General features: G+C 38.6%; 2 long non-coding RNA genes across 5 annotated transcripts in view; one reads left to right on the top strand and one right to left on the bottom strand.

Moving 5' to 3' along the window:
• Nucleotides 1–982: 982 nt before the first annotated feature.
• Nucleotides 983–19,036, bottom strand: LOC138925065 (uncharacterized). The gene is made up of 3 exons (XR_011440758.1): nt 18,925–19,036; nt 3,240–3,327; nt 983–2,397 (listed from the first exon to the last, which is right to left on the bottom strand). It is a non-coding gene; the product is annotated as an uncharacterized lncRNA (long non-coding RNA).
• Nucleotides 18,731–20,456, top strand: part of LOC111774389 (uncharacterized) — a 70,892-nt gene continuing 69,166 nt past the window's right edge. For 3 of the 4 annotated variants that reach the window (XR_002809406.2, XR_011440757.1, XR_011440756.1), the window contains exons 1-2: nt 18,753–18,960; nt 19,145–19,329. This is a non-coding gene — a long non-coding RNA (uncharacterized lncRNA). Of the gene's footprint in view, nt 18,961–19,144; nt 19,330–20,456 lie in introns of all 4 variants that reach the window. The other variant, XR_011440755.1, reaches the window with a different exon arrangement.

Below are 20,456 nucleotides of genomic sequence, written 5' to 3'. Positions count from 1 at the left end.
GACAAACGGGGTAATTTATTTCTTAAACTTTCTGAATTTTGTATCTTTCTTAAGGGAGCCCTTCTGTACTGTAAAATTATAATATATTCTCCTACATTTTTCAAAATATTTATGTAGTTCAGTTTTAGCTCTTTGATCAGTCAGAAATTTAACTTGACACATGTCTGAGTTGCAGTCCTACTTTATTCATTCCCTAATAAATAGCCAATTATCTGCACATAATTTATTTAATAGTTCATCTTTCCTAAGAGATTTGAAATGCCACGGATCTGGCCTATTCCTGTGCTAATAATACTATCTCTCTCTCTCTCTTTTTTTAACTTTGGTAGAAACGTATTGAATATACTTAAATATTTTTCTTCCATTTGAAGTTGAAACAAATTGTCAAATATGAAATTTGCTTTTACATTTTGACTAAAATGCATTAAAATCATCAATTACTTTGGGAAAATTTTACGTCTGTAATAATACATTTTCTTGTTCATGAACTTAGTATGCTATTCAATTTATTTATGATGTTCTGTTTGATAGTTTTCCAAATGTAAGTTTTGAATTTTTTATATTAGGTATGTTCCTAGGGATTTTATTCTATTTTTTGATATTGCAAATAGGATCCCTTTCCGTCCATGACTATATTTTTTAAATTTGGTTAGTTTTGACACATAGAAATATTATTCATTTTTAAGAAACATATATTGTATGTGGATATGTCCTCCTTACTGAATTCTCTCCTTAGTTCTTACAGATCTCTTTGGTGACTTTCCTGGTTTTATAGGTAGATAAGAATATTCTATGCACATAGCCACAATTTTGGCTCCCCTTTTTTATTATTTATAGCTCATTTCTTTTCCTTGTCCTCCTGCATTGCCTCAGACATCCAGTGCAATACTGAGCAGAAGCAGTGACAACAGCCCAGCTTAACCTGTTCCTGCCTTTAGTAAGAAAGTCTATCTATTCAATAAATATTTATTAAACTCCTGTGTGCCAGAAATTTATTTATTATTAAAGAAAACAATAAAAAATTCCCTGCATTATTGGAGCTTATATTCTCATGGGGGTGATGCACAATACATCACACATGTAAAAATACATAAATTAGGTAAAATGTTGGAAGGTGAAATTACTGTGTATAAAGAAAAGCAACACAGAATCAAGAAGTTGACGAGGACTGGAGGTGTCAGGTAGTAGTGGGGTGCACGGTAAACCTCACTGAGGAAGTCATATTTGAGTAGGGGCCAAGGTGGTAAGAGATCAGCCACGTGGATGTCTGGGGAAAGAGCCTTCCAGACACAGGCAGTGCTAGCATAAGGGCCCCCCCCCAAGAGCGTGCCCGGTGCATCTGCAGGGCACTAAGCAGGCCAGAGTGGCCGAAGCAGAGTGAGTGACAGGGAGAGGAGAGGGAGATGAGGTTGGGCAGGTCATGGGGGCAGATCACACAAAGCCATGGAGAAAAGGACTCTGGCTGTAACTTTGTGTGAAATGGAGAGTCACTGCAGTGCTTGGAGAGGAAGGTGGTGGTATACGACTTACATGTTAAAAGAATCACTCTGGTTGCTGTTTGAAGATTCAGCGACAGGAATCAAAGATTTCGTGAGATGCGGGAGACCACAGAGGATGTTATTTCAATAATGCAGGCATGAGACAATGCCAGTTCAGGGAATTGTGACGGTGGAAGTATTGAGAAGTGGCCAAAATATGGATATACTTTGAAGGCAGAGGGCACGGATGTCCTGCTGGATCAGCAGTGAAATGTGTGAGATGTCAAAGCTGACATCCTTATGTCACTGTTTTTTTTCTCACAACTGGAAGCTTGAGTTTTGATGAACTGAGATAACGCAAGTTTGGAGGTGGGCTAGAAGTTGAGTTTTGCTGTGGTGAATTTGCAATGACCGTGGACAGCCAAATGAAATTGTCAGGGAGGCTGATGGCCACATGGGTCTGGAGTACAGCTGGAGGTGCAAAATTGGGAGTCAGCAGCGTAGACGGTGTTCAGAACGGTGAGTGTGAGTGGGATCTTGACGGAGTGCAGGTAGGAAAGAGAAGTGACCCTGGGAATGAGTCATGGGGCATTCTAATGAGCAAAAGGCACCAAGAGGAAGTGACCAGTGAGGTAGGAAGAAAACCAGCAGAGTCTGGTGTCCTAGAAGCCACATGAAGAAAGTGTGTCAAAGGCCAGGAGGTTCTACCGTGTCAGATACTTTTGGCTTGAAATGTATTGGAAACTTAAAATCCATATTTCGAAAGAAACTTTATCAATTTTTTTTTTCACAGAAACTTCTCATGGCACAGAAACTGCCAGCAGCCAGATGAAGACACCTGCGCCTAACTGCATGTGGAGTCATAGGCAGGCATCTTCTAACTTGGCAGTGCTCCTTCCAGTGACATTTCCAGCACCACCTGGAGGGTCAGGAAAGTCAGTCAGGCTGGCGGCGCCAGAGGTGGGCCGGACCAAATCCCTGCTGGCAAATTCTCATTCGAGAGGTAAGAGAAAATGAAGACCCTGGGCACAAACCCCAGGAGAGCTTCGAGAATTTTTTTGAGGTAACTGCTAATTCACAAATAGGCAAAGTTTTCAAGTTTTGATTTATTTGGATCTGGAATAATTTTTTTTTTTTAAAAAAGGACAATCTCATCCCTTTCCTCCTGTAACCACCCACACAGAATGGAGAGGAGAATTGAGGAAATTAATCTTAAAGATTCAAACCCCTCCCCTCTATCGACATATTTTCCTCCATTATATTGGTATTTCAAATAATCAGATCCCAAAACGGCTTCTGGTTCTGCTCCTTTTCATGACTGGGTACCTTTCCTCATTCTCTCCCTTCCTCCCTTCCTCTCTCCCTCGCTGCCATTCTCTCTCCTTTCTTTCTTTCTTTCTTTCTTTCTTTCAACAAATAATGATTGAATACATAGACTATTCCAGACCGCTGGGATACATGAACAAATTTTACAGATGCTTTCCCAGCCCTCATGGAACCTAGTCTGGCCAGGGGATGGGGCATTAAATTAAAACTTATACAAAGTATTATATAATTACAGTAATAATAATGTGTGCTATAAAATATGATACGATATTAGATTAATTTTTAACTAGTTCATAAGGTCAGGAAGAGCTTTCCCAGAGGAAACAATATTTAAATTGAGACCAAAAAGATGAATAGTACATGAGGTAATACCAAATATAGAAGTTTCCCAGAAAATGGAAGTAGCCTATGTGAAGACAAAGGAAATGAACAAACCTCCAATAGGGTCTAGATTTAGATCCACCGTCAACACTGTATCAGAGGGAATGATACTCTTTCTGCAATCTCCTTTTGGAATCCCATTCTAGAAGAAAAGGGCCTGGTATTAAACACCAAAAAAAATTGTCAATGATGTAAATAAATGAACTGAATGTATTTTTATCCCAAAGCTTAGATGACCTGCAAACTAAAAGAGCAAATGATGCTAGATAATGTCCAGAGGGGCATTAATGTGGCTGTATTAATTAACATACTGCTCCAATTTATATTATATAAAACATGATTATATTCTTTCCAAACATAATTATTTGCATCCCCAGTGTAGAAGTACATTTGTTTGGGTATAAGTTTGCTGTGACAGACTCCAAGTGACAGAAGCTTAAACATGCAGAAGTTTGATTTTCTCTCATCTAACAGTCTAAGTGTACCAGAACTGGGATGGTGGCTACTGTTCCTACAGCAGGAAGAGAGGGCCCAGTCTCCTCATGGCAAGTTGCTCCATGCTCCCTAGAACGTGGCCCTCGTCTGCAGGTTTCAAGGTAACTCATAAGGAAGGAAAAAGAAATTAGAGAATGGTGCAACATTTCCTTTTAAGAGGCACAATCCAGAATTTTCTCATGTTATTGCTGCTATTAAATCAGTACCTAGATGGACCTTGTCACAAGGCTGCACCAAGGTTGGGAAAGGTCATTGTTCTGGGCAGTCATATGCCCAAGTGAAAAATACAAGAAAGAAGGTGATAACAGATGATTGGGGGGAAACTACCATTCCGTACCACAATGAGAGAGGATGAAAAGCACTATGATAGCCCAAAGGATGCAAGCATGAGTCAGACTAGGCTCCCGATTTCATGGATGCCAGGATCCGAGGCATGAGAGGGGCAAAATAACTGCTGCAGAAGAGATGCCGTGTTTGGGGAAAGAGGAGAGGCCATAAATTGATTCTGTTTGGGAAATTCTCATCATAGAAAAGGTAACAGCTGAGCTGGACTCTGAACTAGGGGTCAGATTACAGGAGGAAGAGAAGGAGAAGAATCTCTCAGAAAGAGGAAACCACGTTACAGCAACTTCCCTGATGGATCCAAATGTGTTAATGTGCTTAATACTGTAGCCACACTTAATTTATAGTCAGGTGATTTAAAGAATAATCTTAGCTACACGTCTTAGTCAAAGTAATTGACCTTATTTATCTTAATGTAGAAGTGAATTCTGGAAGTTTTTGAATCATAACTAGCGCGTTCCTGAGTGGTGAGATCCCACGTGACAGACTTAACAAAAAGATAAAGCCGAGATTCTTCCTAGAACCATTAATCCACAAAGTATGTAGCCATAAACATAACCTTTCCTTTTATATTCTAAAGACATCCCCAAAGTAAGGTAAACAGTGAAGTGGGATCTGTAACATAATCCATCCCCAGGACATCAGAACTCATCAAATTAGATTAACTAAACTCCGACATGACGAGAAAATCTTACTCATAATTTCCATTAGTATATCAATTTATAGTTTTTAAAATGTATATTTTGCATATATTATCAACTGACTCGTAATATATGTCTATGACGTAGGTACAGCTAGTATTGTTATTTCAATTTTAAGGGTGAGGAAACCAAAACTGAAAGACATTAAGAAATCACTCAATATCAAATATGACAAGTTTCAGAGATGAGACTCAAACTCGAGACATAACACGAGCATAATTCACTGTGTAGGATAATAAAATTGCCCGCTTGTGCATTCTCAGGCAGAGGGCAACGTCAGAACTAAACATAAGGTCCAATGCTAATCATCTGAATATATCCCCATTAACTTTTTGCTAATCTTCCCATCGCAAAAGGTATCCAAACTGCAAAGGTAATTTAAACAAAAATGACGTAGTTCCTGAGAATTCCGGAAAAGTTGGGACCACCTCTCTCATTGTCTTATGTGTAGGTTTTCCTAAGAATTTCATGCTAGAATATCCTGGTGTTCAATTTATTTTATTTGAATTATTTTATAATGAGATAGTTTAATAATCCATTCAATTTAGTCATGATATTTCAAAAATTGTGTTGTTACAAAAGGCTATTGATAGAAATGTAGTAATAATTCATCAAAACACTATTAAGTCAAATTAATTGGGGATGGCCATTCTGGTCAATTAGTTAAAAGTCTGAATTTAGAATATTTAAACAGAATATTGCTTCTCTAATAGTTTAGTAAATAATAATGTACAGTCTAATTAGAAATTCTTCTGGGTATATTTTAACAAATGTTTACAATTTACACTGTATAAAATGGAAAATGCCTAAAGTTTTATTAAATAAGTTCTCTATATTCTGATGTAAAAAAAATACCCATTTGCTTAAGAAATCATTATTCTTCAGACTCATAATCATTGCAAAGACAAATTTTAACCAGAGCAAATATCTGCAATTTAAATTACTGAAATGAGTTAAGTTGTCATGTACTGAAGCTGGTATATATCAGGATACCTTTGAAATATGCATGATTCCTAATGGTAACACTTACCGTTCGTTGAACATCTGTATGTTCTCCCCTATATGCACATATATGTTTGTGTAGGTATAACAACTTCCCAGCCACGCTGAAATGCTGGTTTTATCATTCCCATTTTACAGACATGGGTGCTGACGGTCAAAGATATTAGGTGACTTGGCGAAAATCCCAGAGTTTATACATGAGGGATACATAATTAATTCCAGGTCCTGTGATCCTATAATCTATGTCTTTTCCATGATATCACGATTTCTTTCTAAGTATGCATGCGACTATCTCTAAGAAAAGTTGCACCCTCGCAAGAACATCTGGGTTGATAGCAGTGTTCTATTTCTTGATTCACATGTTAATTACACAATTGTTTGCATTGAAACTATTATTCTGTACTTTATTTTGCTTTTGCACTTCTCTGTATGTGAAATATAATTTCACAATAAAGAGGTAAAATAAATATTGTGTCTTCTAGAGCAAGATCATTGTGACAAAACAATGTATATATTGGTTGGGTTTTGGCAATAGTTTGTTCCTAAGAGGAGGACGGGGCCTCAATTTACAGCAAATCATTGGCTATTGGAGTAAGGTAGAGTATTGCGGGAGGATCTCGTTTCTGTTAATTTGGGAGATGTTGGTCTGGGGTAGGGAGTGAGAGAAAAAGGAAAACAGTTATTGATTGTCGACGATCTGCGTCTAGGTGCGTTAGCAGTCAGTCAATCTGCAAAACGACCATTAACAGTAGTGATCCTGATGCTCATGGTAGAGGAATTCACTGCACTTCCCACAATTAAGTGGCTAAACGTTGATTTACGTATAGATCTGTCTGACAACCAAGTCTGAGTAGTTATTGAGGGGAGCAAGGACTCACGAGTTAAGAGTAGTTACATAAACAGACAGCGGTGGGCACCAGTCGTTGGCCCCCAAGCTATCGTACTGCACTGCTTTCTGAGAGTTCAGCTACCAGGGGTCTGAAGTACAGTCCCTGTTATCTGGAGTGGCAAAGTGGGGCCAACACCACCAATGGCAGAAAGGCTGGCTGCAAAATGATGCCAAAGGAAAGCAGCCATCTGTATGGGGGCTGCCGTGAACACAAGCGGGAGTATGCTGGTTGTTTGGGTAAACCGTGTTCTGTGACCAGTGCTGTGTCCAAACTATTGTGTCTTGGTCCCTTCAATGAAGTTCCCTGGCAGTTTTTTCTTTATGCAAAAACAGGGGAGGGGGGATGGCATGTGAACATATTTTGGACAATGTAAAGACCTTTACAGATACCAGACGTTCTTATTTTAGGGGAACAGCTCCCAGTTTTCCACAGGGCCAGCCATTTAACTACACTACTGGTTTTCTAATTGAGATTCATGTCACTCGTGACTTCTGCCTCAGTCACTTCGAAGGCAATAAAAGAAAAATGGGATTCACTGTATCTAAATTAACTTTGGAGCAATCTTGCTGAAATGCACACACTAGCTAAAATGAAGGGGAGAAACATAAAGCTTGAAGGCTAAGCCTCTGACCATGTATCCTCCCATTTGCCTTCTGCAGGAGGCCAATTTGATCTGAGAGAGACTTTCTGGATCAGAATCCAACGTACTCGGCATTAAGTGATCTGCTTCTCTGATCTATTCTTGTTCATAATTTGTAGTGTTTCTTACGAAATAGGATCATTTCTCATTATTTATATACATCCCAGCTTGTTCCAGACGGGGTATAAACAGACTTCCAAGAATATCAACTGGGGGGAAAAGAAATATGGAGTGACAACCTTAAACACGTCTCCTATTGAACTAAAGCTCTCACCAAAGGAAAGTGGTTGCAAAAATGGTTGCCATTGCCACTTCCCTTTGACTCACCGCATATGGAGAATAACCTTGCAATGTGACCAAGACGTCACGAAATAAAGTGTAGAAAGTTATTTGTTCAAAACACTGACAACTGGACAGTGGCCTGGGGGACATAAATATAGATACCCCTTGAATTTGCTTTCTGAGTCAGCAGCCAGCATCCAAATACACTGGGCCCGTTGAAGTATCTCTAATATTTACACAAGAATCTGACTTGGGAGGCTCCTTCTTTTCTCTTTTGCACTGATTTGGTCACCCACTGGCAACTTCACGTTCTCTAGCAGGGGTCAGAAACCTCCTAAAGCAATTTGTGCTGCAACCAGTGCATGCCCAGGCGATTGGGGGAACAGACTGTTCCCCATGCTGTACGTTCTCTTCCTTTGTACAACCTGGGTTCATATGCCTCCTGGGAGGCTGGCTGAATCACCTTCTTGGAAAGAGTCATCATTTTGATAGACTTTCCTGCCAGGAAGTTTTATTTTCAACCAACACTTTGTGTTCTTCATTTTCTTGTTAAGTCTCCTTGGATTATTTTTGGGGGCCTGGGAAAGAGGCTAATATTCGTAATGGTTATTTCTTCTAGAAGGATCAGAATTCAGATTTGGCATCATTTTGGCTCTTCCTATGCTCCAAACTACTTGCATGCATTTTCTACGTTGAAAGTTTTCCCTTTAGCTTGGGGTTCGAGTACTGTTCTCTGGGTAATAAATTTGATTAGTCTTTCAAATGGCATCCAAGCTTTCTTGAACCTGGTACTGCCAACGCTATATGAAGATACATATGGTTATTTCCTTAAGGAGATGGCCTTTGCAACAACAGACCCTGTGATTGTTTGACTGCCCTGTCACGTGTTAACTGTCCTTCTTAACTCCTGGATATCTCCACTATTGTTTATAATAATAATAAATTATTAATAATGAAATATTAATAATTATAATTGAAAATAATAATGAAGGGCTTCAGATTTCTCTTCATTTAGGATTTTATTTTCCTTAGGCACACCATCATAGTAAGTTGATTAGTCTTTTCAATTATCCACACATTCCCAAGGTGATGGATCTGAATAAACTCAGAAGACCCATTACTTTTGGGCAAAAAAGAAATTTGGATAGAGCAGAGGGGAACAACTAACCTATGGAGAGCTCCCACTACATGCCAAACCCAGGGAATTGGGGGAGCAATTGTTTGACAGCACCAAGAAATCGGGGATACAGTGGTGAATAAGACAAACAGGGCCCCATGTCATCTAATCCTCATAATAACTCAAGCTATTTATTGCCAACTTGTCCCTCATTCTTTCCATTTTACAGTTGAGGAAATTGAGTCATTTGTGCAGAACCATTCGCTTACAGACATTAGATTGGATGCTGGATCTGCCTTCTTTCAAAGACAGAGTTATTTCTATTATACCACATGGATCTCTGTCTCCTTTCACTTCCAGGTCAGCAAAGCTGGAACGGGATAAGTCTCCAGCCTTTCATGAGTACCGTGAATTCATCTCTACTAAACTTTCCTTCATCTCCCGCCCACTCCCGTACCATTAGAGGAGTCCCTAAGCAATTGTGACACCCAGTTGCTACCTGCTGGTCTTAGGTCCCTGGGCATTTTGTCCTTCTTCCTACATTTTAGACCTAATCACAAAAGTAACACAAAAAGTTTTCAGGGGAAACCACATTAGGATTTGAGGTTTATATATTAAGGAAAAACTGTGGCTTATACTCTTTGCTGGGATGATTCAGAGGACTCAGCTCTACCTGCTCAAACAGACAGGTAGAATAGATGGTCTGGCGTAACTTAATAAGCCGTGGTCAGTGAATCAGGATCTCTGGGTTCTGCACCTGGGGTATGTGACCAGGGAAAGTCCCTTCATGTCACTTGGTTTCAGATGAGGTGTTTTGATTATATTACTAACAATCACAGACCTTCTTCTGAGTAACTAGCTGTCTCTATGGTCTTAGACCTGTGTCCATAATACAGGAAGCGCAGTCGGAAAATTTCATTGAGGCCAATAGATTTGCCAAGTAACAGGGAAGGAGAAACAAAAAATAAAACAGAAATGGGCATGGAGGAATAGTCCTTAACATTTTGGCACAAAGCTAGAAAGAATACCTCCTTTCCCTTTTCCTGAACTCTGCAGGTCCAGCTCCCATCCATGGTCCTTGACGAGACAACCTCCAGTGCTCAGCCACGGTGGCTTGGTAACCAAGAGGAAACAGAAGAAAAAGGTCTTGTTTTTCCTCTTTTGTCCATGGTAAGAATAGCTTTTGAGATACGAACACTTTGCTTTTTCGCTACCTTTGTCAATTCTGTCATTTTCTTATCCAGTTATTGTGTGCATCTTATCATAAAAGCCTATGGGGAGAGTTTTGTGGGTTTTGTTAAATCATGAAAGCAGTTTTGATGTGAACTCAGTCAAAGTGAAATTTCTCAAAATAGAGATGTGTTTCTGCCAACCTATCTTTCTAACTTGAATTCTTTATTGTGAGTAATCAGAATAAAAAGAAGATTAGGCAAATCCAATAAAACGGTTATTCCCGATCTCAGGTAGATTTGAGAGAGGGATCAGCTTCGCTTTCTCGCTTGAACACTTGTCTTCTTTCACACGAATTTAGAGAGGATGAACTGTACGCACCGAGGGAGGGTTAGTGGGAACTGGTTAGTGGGCACGTGGGCCTCTTTTAAGCTGTGCTGTTTTTAGCTATCCTACTTCACAGAAAGCCACTGGAAGGCTGGCCACAGGTATACAGAAATATAAACAAATACAAGTATATGTCTGTCTGTCTCTTTATATCAACACACATTTATAGTCAAAACAGTAAAAGAAAATCTACTCCTGTAAGAAAGGGCTTAAGCCAAACCTGCACACAGTTGAGAGCTTACTTTGTTCTTTGAATCATCCCTGAATGACCTGTGTACAAATTACAAAACCCTAAAGAGTTAAAAGTGTTTGTTTCACAGGAAATTGGAAGAAATTTATGTGCGCAAGTGAAGCTGAAAGGTCGAATGTGTGACTCACATCTATTGACAGATGGAATGAGCATAACATAAGCAGACAGTGACTAGAAAACAAGCCGGTTGTGTGAAAGTATTTTTAGAGACTCATTTCTACCCAGCTGTGTCATCTATGAATGGGAGAAGTTTGAGAAAGTTACCCAGGAGTGTCTGAGCTCCAGCAAGGGAAAGTTAATGATAGTGATTTGGCTTAAACATTCACCTGGAACTTTGATGTGCAAATGAAGCTAGTATTTGAGCTAATTTCCAGGGAAGTTGGATGGTTCTTTTATCAAAATGACATAGTCCTCTGTATTAGGATCTCATTTTAGTATGAAAACCTGAAGTTGAGAGCCCCTAAGGTAATAATTTCAGAATGCTACCAAATGGCGGATATAGCATAAAAACAAGGTTTTCTGGCAACTAGTATTGCTACTAAGTGTGTCATCTCTCGAGTCCAACCTCGTGGTGTGAATTCCAGTTCAGGTACTTAATAGATATATGATTTTGGACACATTTTATATTTCTCTGCCTGATTTCCCTTCTTAATCTATAAAAGGTGAATAACAATATATGTTTATCACAGGGTCATTCATGAAGAAGCCCATCCTAAATGTCAGGCTCTTTGCTAGGTCAAGGGGTAAAATTTCCTGTTCTCATGCAGCTTACATTCTAGTTGAAGAGGAATAGCAATATAGAAAAAAATACGTAAAAATAAGTATGTCAGGGAGTGACAGGTGCTGTGGAGAAAAATAAAGTAGTAAAGTGCTTTGTTTATGATGAGTGCTATGCAGGGGCTGTCGGAACTTTAAGTCAATTTGAGGGAGTGATACATGCTGGAGAAGTCACTGTCAAGTCCCTGGGGACTAATTCTTGCCTCTTTAGTGGATCTGGCCCATTAGGGTATTTCATGCTCCAGGCAAGAATGGTTGATAAAAGAATAAGAGCAGAAAGCCAAAATGCTCCAGTCTCTATGTATTCTGGGAGTTGCATCGGAGATACTGGAAAGATTCTGCAAAATCTGAATCTGGAATAGCTCATGCCTGAAGATTTTGGTAGCCATGTTAACACCTTGTGGAACCTGAAAATAAATGCAGTATGGAGACAAGCAGAGTCAACAATAGAGACTATGTCCTTACGACACCTTTTGAATTTCCACCTCAAGTCTTATTTACCTTTGGCTGCTTGACCGTATAAGCCAATAGGTTCCCTTTATTGACTACTTTGGTTTGAGCTATGATTTCTGTCATTTGCCACCGACAGAGTCCTGACAAAGTGTAAGTGCAATGAGGGGTGGGCAGAATTTCCTGACAGAATGTGCAGCTCCATCTTGCCATGGAGATAACTGATACCACCTGCAAGAAAATGGTTTCATTTTTTCCAAATAGGTGGCTCCAGAGTAGGGGTGAGAATTCTAGGCTTTTCCTCTGGATCTCCCAAGTTATGTCAATAGTCACAGCAACTTAACTTAAAGGGGACCCTAAAATGAGAAAATATTTGTGCTAAAAGAGAACTGAAAATTAAGTCCAACAGTCTCTTATTTTGGAAAAGGAAATTGAGACTTAGAAAAATGGAGAAATGTTTTCCCCAAATTATAAGGCTACTTTGTGGCAACATACCAAGGCTTTCCGTCCTCCAGTGCATGGCTCTTTCCACTTCACTGTTAATTCTTCCTTCATTTGCTCCCATTTTCACCACCCCCCATAGGATTATAGGATAGTATTCCCTTTGCTGAATTCTATTTCCACAGAAGCAGGAGCTTTTTGAAGGGGTAAGATGAGTAACCACTGTCATCATTACTGTTAATTGTCATGTTATCTTTTGTAATATAATTTGAATACTGACTTCCCTAGTAATGTACTTCTCAATATGAAATTTCTGTCTACTGGATTAGCAATCAATTACATCTTCTTCCTTATGTTAAGTTTTTTGGAAGAGAAAATTTAAGTCCCATGATTTTTTTTTCTTTGTTGTTGATTTTATGGTTTAGGAAAGCCATCCTGTTTCTAAAAAATAAGATATTTAACCCCACATAAACAAAGTCCATAAATAAAACAATCATGCTCATTCTTTCCTCCTTTTGAATATGAGAAGTGTGCTTGATAGAGAAGCAATATGAATTGCATTTGTCTCTGAATAGTTGTCTGTCTTTGCACGAGCTTCTTAATGTCGTTGAGGCTTAGTTTCCTCATCTGTGAAGTAGAAATAATCATGTTTTTCCTGTCAACCATGTACAGTTGCTGTGAGTTGCAAAGAAGAAACATTATATAAGACAGACCTTCCAGTGCTATGTAAACGCAATCTCTCGTTATTATTAATCACAGAAGAATTGTGAATTTCTCACCACTGTTTTGAAATGATGAGCAGCAATTGAGGTCTTAATGAGCATCTGAATACCACTGGAACATCTCTAGTGCCAGCATTAAGCGAAATCTCTGTGCCTATGAATTTTTGATGAAGAGAGCACCTTAGTAACGATCTTTGCCAGCATTTTTTTAATCTGTGTTCCTAAGAGCTCTCACAAGTTGCTACAGGAGGTAAGAGGTCCCTCTATTTCCCTTTCATCCCAAGTAGTTCGCTTGTATCATTTTTTCCTTTAGGATTTCCTGTGAGATAGAGTTACAAGAAAGAGCTTCTGGATATTCTGACCGACCCCTCCATTCTCCCCTCAACCACACAACAAAGTTTGAACCCTCTGGATGGAGTTGAACTTCTTCAGTTAACAGATGATGAAACTGAGACCCAAAGACATGAGTGATTTCCCAAGATTAGCCACCCCACTTCCAGTCAGGGGCAAAGTAAAGATCAAAACCTGAGACCTGATTCCTCAACCTTCTCTATCTCATTACTCAGTCTCATCCCGTGACTGAGAAGATTTTCCAATTTGGCAGTGTCACTTTGGTTTTGTTTTATTTTGTTTGGGGGCACATGGTTTATAAGCAGTATTATAGGATTGATCCACGTGGGGTAGCAATCCCCAAAGTCTGGCCTCATGATTCTCCTCTCACCGTTATTGGCTTTCACCAAAATAAATGTGACTAGTTATTATACAGATCGAGACATCAATCTAGAGTTTCTATTTAGGAAACATTTTTCAAGATTAAAACTCAAATACTATCTATTATTTTGTGGAATATCAGTAACTTCTCTTTTATACAAAAGCTCAAATAGAATAGAGTTTAATTTTTTACATTAAACATTTTTGTTTTTAATTTCCCCAGTGCCTCACTAGTAAGGTGGACATAGAATTTATTGCCCAAATGAAGACTGTTTTGTATGTTAAAAGAAACATAATTAATAATCACTCTGGGAACACTGCTGTATACACTGAGGCTTTTCTAGGCGAACTGGGATGTGTGATCCCCCTGTTCTTTCACCATCCTACAGAAGTGTTTGAGGTCAGGGAGGGTGAAATATCAGGAGGTGGAGAAAAGGGAACTTTCATACACTGCTGGTGGGATTGTAAACTGGTGCAGCCACTGTGGAAAACAGTGTGGAGATTCTCCCCAAAATTAAGAATACAACTACCATTTGATCTAGTTATTCTACTTCTAAGTATTTATCCAAAGAACAGGAAAACATTAATTTGAAAAGATATATGCACCCCTATGTTCATTGCAGCAGTATTCACAATACTTGATTTCAAGTATTTGGAATTCCAAGACTTGGAAACAACCTAAGTGTCCACCAATGGAGGAATGGATAAAGAAGATGGGGTACATATACACAGTGGAATCCTACTTGACCATAAAAAAAAGATGAAATCTTGCCATTTGGAACAACATGGATGGACCTTGAGGGCATTATGCTAAGTGAAATAAGGCAGATTGAGAAAGATAAACACTGTAGGATTTCACTCATAAGATAAGAACATCATCAACAAATAAACACATAGATACACAGATTAAATTGTTGTTCACCAGAGGGGAAGGGGGTAGGAGGAAAGGGACACATGTATGGTGACAGATGGCAATTAGACTTTGGGTGGCAAACATGATATAGTCTATATAGAAATAAAAATATAATGATGTACACCTTAAATTTAAAAAAAAATGAAATAAGAAAAATAAGAAAATCCCCATTCAGACTGGGCACTATTGGAATGTCCAATGAAGCCATGTATATTTTTTAAAAAATTGATTTAACTTATGGGCTGCTGGAATGCTGCTGGCACCACTCTTTCTGTCCCCATGGGTGTTGGACTTTAAAATGTGGAAGATCAAACATACTGTGGCTGGCATTGAACATCACTTTGCAAGTGTGCCCACGGTAGTTAATAAGTTGTCAAAAACAAGAAGATTGCTGCCAAGGACAGAAGCTATAAAGAGCAAAAACTAACTAAATAAATAAAAATGAAAAAATCAGGGGAAAAAAGGCTCATAAAGATTATGTCCTATAATATCCCAGAAAATGGGAGATCCAATGGAATGGGCTTTCAGAAAAATAAAACAAGAATTACATTCTCCATCCTTTTAACCGTGTTTTTTGATGATCTTTAGCTCCTTTGAAAGAACTGCCTTTGCCCTTCCCCGACTTCCTTCCCTTTTAGAGAGATGAAGAAGTGATGCAAAGACTTATATGTAAGAAAATTTGGTTTTATCATTTAAACTTAAGGCATCGTGAACAGACAATGGACATCTTTAGTGGTCTCTGAGAAGGATCTGATCTATTTTAAAGTAAAATAATTTTCACTGACAAAGAGTAGCCTAATTTTAACCAGTTTATAAACAAAAATCTTATGCAATTAATCTTGTTTATTTTTCTTTGTTCACAATTTGCCTTATTTATCTAGAAGTCCCTTACTATAGTTTAGAGAAGTGGATTTCAATTTTTTTTGACTGAAAATCAGGAAGATACACATTTAACTCATTGCCAAGTACACGCACACACACACACACACACACACACAATTAAAACAAAAGTTTCTTGAAGAAATAATTATCTTATTATGTGCCAAGCATTCTCATAGTCCTATTTTAACATATGACATTTCAAGTGTTTAAAAATGATAGTCCTTAAATTCTATCTTGTAAATTGATTTATGATCCGCTAATGAGTCATAAAAAGCACGTTTAGTGAAATTTTCATAGTTATGATATAAAAAAATTAAGTATTATTTTTATTTTAACTTACTATATTTATATATTATATTAATATATATGACATATACTGTTATTAATTTATTATTACTATTATCATTATTAGAGTCCTTCAGTCCTGGACTACATAATACTCATAAACAAAATACGTGATGAGAAATATGTCTTTAATTTTTAGTTGTTCTGTGGTAGATTGAGTTTTCCAATATGACCACAACAAGATGCCTCAGGCTCCATGTTCTTCTTACTTTATAAGACTGACACCCCTCCTGTTCTGATGTGGGTCTCCGGGCCCCTTGCTGCTGTGCAGGCCATGTCTATGGTGAGAGGGACACCACATGACTGAGTCATATAAAGTGATATGATGGCTGCCTGGACGCTCGCTCTTAGAACCCAGTCATCAGGCTCTGAAGAGGAGGAAAGATCACAGGGAGAGGCCACATGTAAGTGTTCTGGCTGACAGCCTCCAGTGAGGTCCAGCCAACAGCTGACATCAATGTCTAGACCTGTGAGCGGCTGAGCTCTCAGAAGATTCCAGTCCAGCCTTGGAGTCACCTCCAGTCCCTGAGTCTTCTCAGCTGAGACCTCAGACATTGTCAGCAGAGATAAGCCACCTGCACTGTGCCTTTCCCAATTCCTGACATACAGAACATACGACCATCATAAACTGATTTTTGCTTTATATAATTAGGTTTGGTTTTGTTTGTTATGCAGCAATAACTTACAGTAACAACTTCCAATTCTACTCTATTTTCAAAATATTACAAATTGACAGCCTTCCTGAAATAAGAACATTGGACTGTGTAGAGAATTACCATTTTGAAGCAAAATTTAGCAGTAGATCACAAATAAACTGACTAAGGCTCAACATTAATTGTAAAACATTCCTTGTCAAATGTTGTTGAATTTTCTCCTTGAATTATCCAGTTATCTTTGGAAGGAACTTCTGGCTTTCTTGGAATAATGGAACCATAGAGAGAACAGGGCACAGGTAGTGTGTAGTGAAAGAGTTAACGTATAGCCAAGTTTATGGCTAGAAATAAAATGTCTGTGTTCCCAGCACATACATCTAGGAAGAGCAATCAGCTAACTCAAAATCAGGAAACTGTGTCTATACACACAGTGAAGCATAATCGTTATCAATTTAATAATGGCTTGGGTTTGATTGTATGAGGGCTTAAACTGTGTCTGTCTTATTCGCAGCTTATTGCTTAGTAACTAACACAATAATATTTATCGAATGAATCAGGGAAATGTTGCCTGAAGCCATCCACAAACCACAGTCTTGTTCCTGTGAGCAAGTGTAACACGGATGAAATGCAAGCTTAATTAAAAAAATTAAAATGCCTAATCATTTTTATAAGCGATTTTAAAGAAAGCAAAATATCTTTTTAAAAAGTGAGTAGGTTTCTTTATCTATAGATGTATAAGCAAGGCCTTGATTAACTTTTCAGTGATTACTAGAGTTGCTTTCTATTACCTTTGCTTAGTCTTTTCTCTCACTATAAAGAATAACCCACAAGCGCATGTGTCACTTAGGCACCTACATGTCCTCAAGAAAATTATCACAGCTTAATCCTTGTGACTCCAGCATTTAAACAAAACACTGCTACTTTATTTTTAAAAACATCATGAGTTTGATAGTGACTTCGTATATAATGATTTATAAGTATAAACACTCACCTTTAGAATATACAGAAATCAGGAAGTATTATATTTTATTATTCCAGTTTCTTTACAGACTCTGTTGTCAACTCTTCATTCCTACTATGCAAATATATTGTACGTTTTCTTTATGTTGAAGAATATTTTTGAATATGATGGGAAATATGAAAACACAAGATGCTGCATTACAGAAATACTCTATTTAAAGAATCTTTATGGATTTAAACACTGTACTCACTGTACAGTTTGTGTTAAAAAGTCTGTTTATAGCTACTGTACAAGGCTATTTTAACAACTATGTTTCCTTTTCTCTACTGTAAATCTTTGAGACGCCTAGCATCCAATATCAAATGACCTTTGCAAAGGGATACGTCTACCTGAAACCAAGCAGTTTGATTTTTTAATTAATTATCCAGACAATTCAACGGCAAAGCAGTCATTTCAAGAAGAACATATCACTCCAGCTTGCTCAGCTCCTCATCCCTTTGGCCAGGGCGTGGAGAGAAGGGAAAAGATGAGAGGAAAGCTCAAAAAGATCCGAGTCAACTAAATCGTGGCTTTCGATTAAATAGTTGTTTTAAATGACTGGATTCGAAATGATCTGCTAGTTAAACACAGCGTACAGTAAACCGGGGAGCAGCCACAGCACTGCGAGCTCCCATGCCCGCTGGCCTGGGTGGACTCACAGCGCCTACGGCTTTGCTGAATGCCGTACACTGCCCCAAGGACTTTTCAGAACAGGGTTAGTGAGAAAGAAACTTTAGAATTCTACAGGCTGAAAGTTCATGCATAACAGAGGAAGTTAATAATGAAAATGCAGTTATTTTTCTCAAGGCCAAGGAGGGGGACGATGAGGGGGACAGATGGGAGGAAGCACTTTGAATAGGGGAAATGGAAGCTTCCACCCCAGAGGGAAGGTTTTAACCTCTCCCGAGACTGCGGAGAACAGATCATGGCATGGCAGAGACTGGTGGCATGGCCACCACTCTAGATAAGGGACAGCAGTGGGATATCAGGTCAGTAGGGAAGTTTCTATGAGGGTCATCTCAGAGCCAGCTTAGAGCAGCAGCTTTAAAGAGCCAGATGGCTAGGACTGGCAGGTGACAACAACATCATATGGTTATAGAAGCAATTTTTAAAATGACAGCCTCCATAGTTTGAGACTTCAGCCTCCTTCATATTTAAATCTTTGTATGTAGACAGAGAGCTCCAAAATAACTCATAGAAATTCCTGTATTTCCTGGTGAGAACTCTGAGGCAATTAAACATCATCTAGAGAAAAGGGAACCACGATATCTCTTGCATCTTCCGTTTGTGAACTAAACTTCATCCCTCCTACATATATTTATACATATACAGTTTCCCCGTTATCTAAAAGCAGAGCGTTCCTATGAAACCTTTCGTAAACCGAGATGGCGTCACGCGAAGAAGCAGTTACCGTTAATTTACAGAGGAAACATTTTTGAGCATTCCAGGACCCAAAAAATAATCTACCACATCACACCAAATAACACGTAAACCTAAACTCCCACTAGCACAGTGAAAACAGGAACCATATGATGACTACACATCCTACATAAAGCAGAAACTACGTACTCTGCGGTTCACTTCCCAGAACCCGGAGGACAGCGAGTACGCTCCAACTCGAAAGGGTGGTGGCGGTGGAGACGAGGGTTAGGCTGAGTCGGAGGTTGGGGTGGTGGGAGGTACAAGAGAGTGGGGTGTAGGAAAGAGAGGAAGAGGGTCAGCTATTAACATCTCTGTCGTCTGAAGCCATCAGGGCAGGCAGGTCGCTAACGTCTCCACCTTCTTCTAGGTCTGCCTGCCTCCATGTCGAGGGTCGGGATTCACTGGCTGCTCTGGCTGCTGTGGTTGATGTGGAAGGCTTGAGAGAGGACATGATGCTTGACTGCTTAGCCTCCATAATGGCTTGCTGCCAAACACTCAACGTACTTTCAAAAAGCAAATCATCTTTGGATTTATTTCGGTTATGGAAAACAGGTACTAATGTAGATCTCTTCTAAAAGCAAAGTGGTGTAAAGTGAACTTTCGGATAGTGGGGGAAACCCGTATATACATCTCTATCCCTCTGGAACTACGATAAAGAGATAGATAGGTGGATAGCTAGATATCCTTCACCTTAAGTGATTAAAATATAGGTCATTATTAGTAATGAAGGTTCTTTAGAATATAAATGCAAAAAATATTCCAGCTCATAAATTTGGTCGTTTTTCCTATTGTGAACTCTAGTTTGCTTTTGTCACAACAAAACTACAAGTATGTATTTCTTTAGACTCATTTCGATATAGGGTAAGGAATTCTACTTGTCTCCAACTCCACTATCCCAAGGCAACTTGCTCCTATAATGTTATTGCTCCACGGTAGCCCTAAGTCCCGTACAGGCTACCAAGAAATCAGAATTTAAATATCATACCAATTCTACAAAAACATGATAATTCTCTTGATTGATATATGCATCATATATCATATGTCAAATTGCATATTGATAAATATGTTTTTCAATCTCTGGTTTAGAGGAATACCTAAAGGCTTTTTTTGTTTTGCTTATGATTATATGCTCAGCAGAATAACATGTATATAGATGAGTGTATTAATACGAAATTATTGTACTCTCAAGGAGAATAAATTATTCTCCACATTTACAAATTGCTAAAAAGCAGAGGCCCATTTTGTCATAACCAACACTGGCATTCGGAATTTCCATATGTCAATGCCCAAACAAATATTTGATACTGTTACATGCAGGTGCTGTTTTTCTGGCCAACAAAGCAATTTGATCAGCATCACCATCTTTGACAATGGTGCTTGCCATTATTTGAACACTTTATTTACATTTTGCTGTGAAATAAAAAAAAAAATTAAGAAGGAAGATGAAGGTTGAGGCTAGTGATAAAAGAGTAGATTTCCTTAGCTTAATAAAATAGAGACAAAGGTGAGAATCATTAGGCTTCGGGGAAAAAGATGATCCTTTAGTCTTGAATTCTCATTGAACTCAAGCTGGTCGATGTTGGAGGTGTTCAATTTTGCAATCAAAGTAACAAATGAAAGCATATATGTGAAAAATTAAAAGTTGAAGTCAAAGAGAGATTCTATATTTCAATGTGTAC

This window comes from Equus caballus, chromosome 7 (assembly GCF_041296265.1).
Source record: "Equus caballus isolate H_3958 breed thoroughbred chromosome 7, TB-T2T, whole genome shotgun sequence".
Lineage (NCBI taxonomy): Eukaryota > Metazoa > Chordata > Mammalia > Perissodactyla > Equidae > Equus > Equus caballus.
Note: the sequence above shows the minus strand (reverse complement) of the source record. Positions and strands in the feature narration are given on the sequence as shown.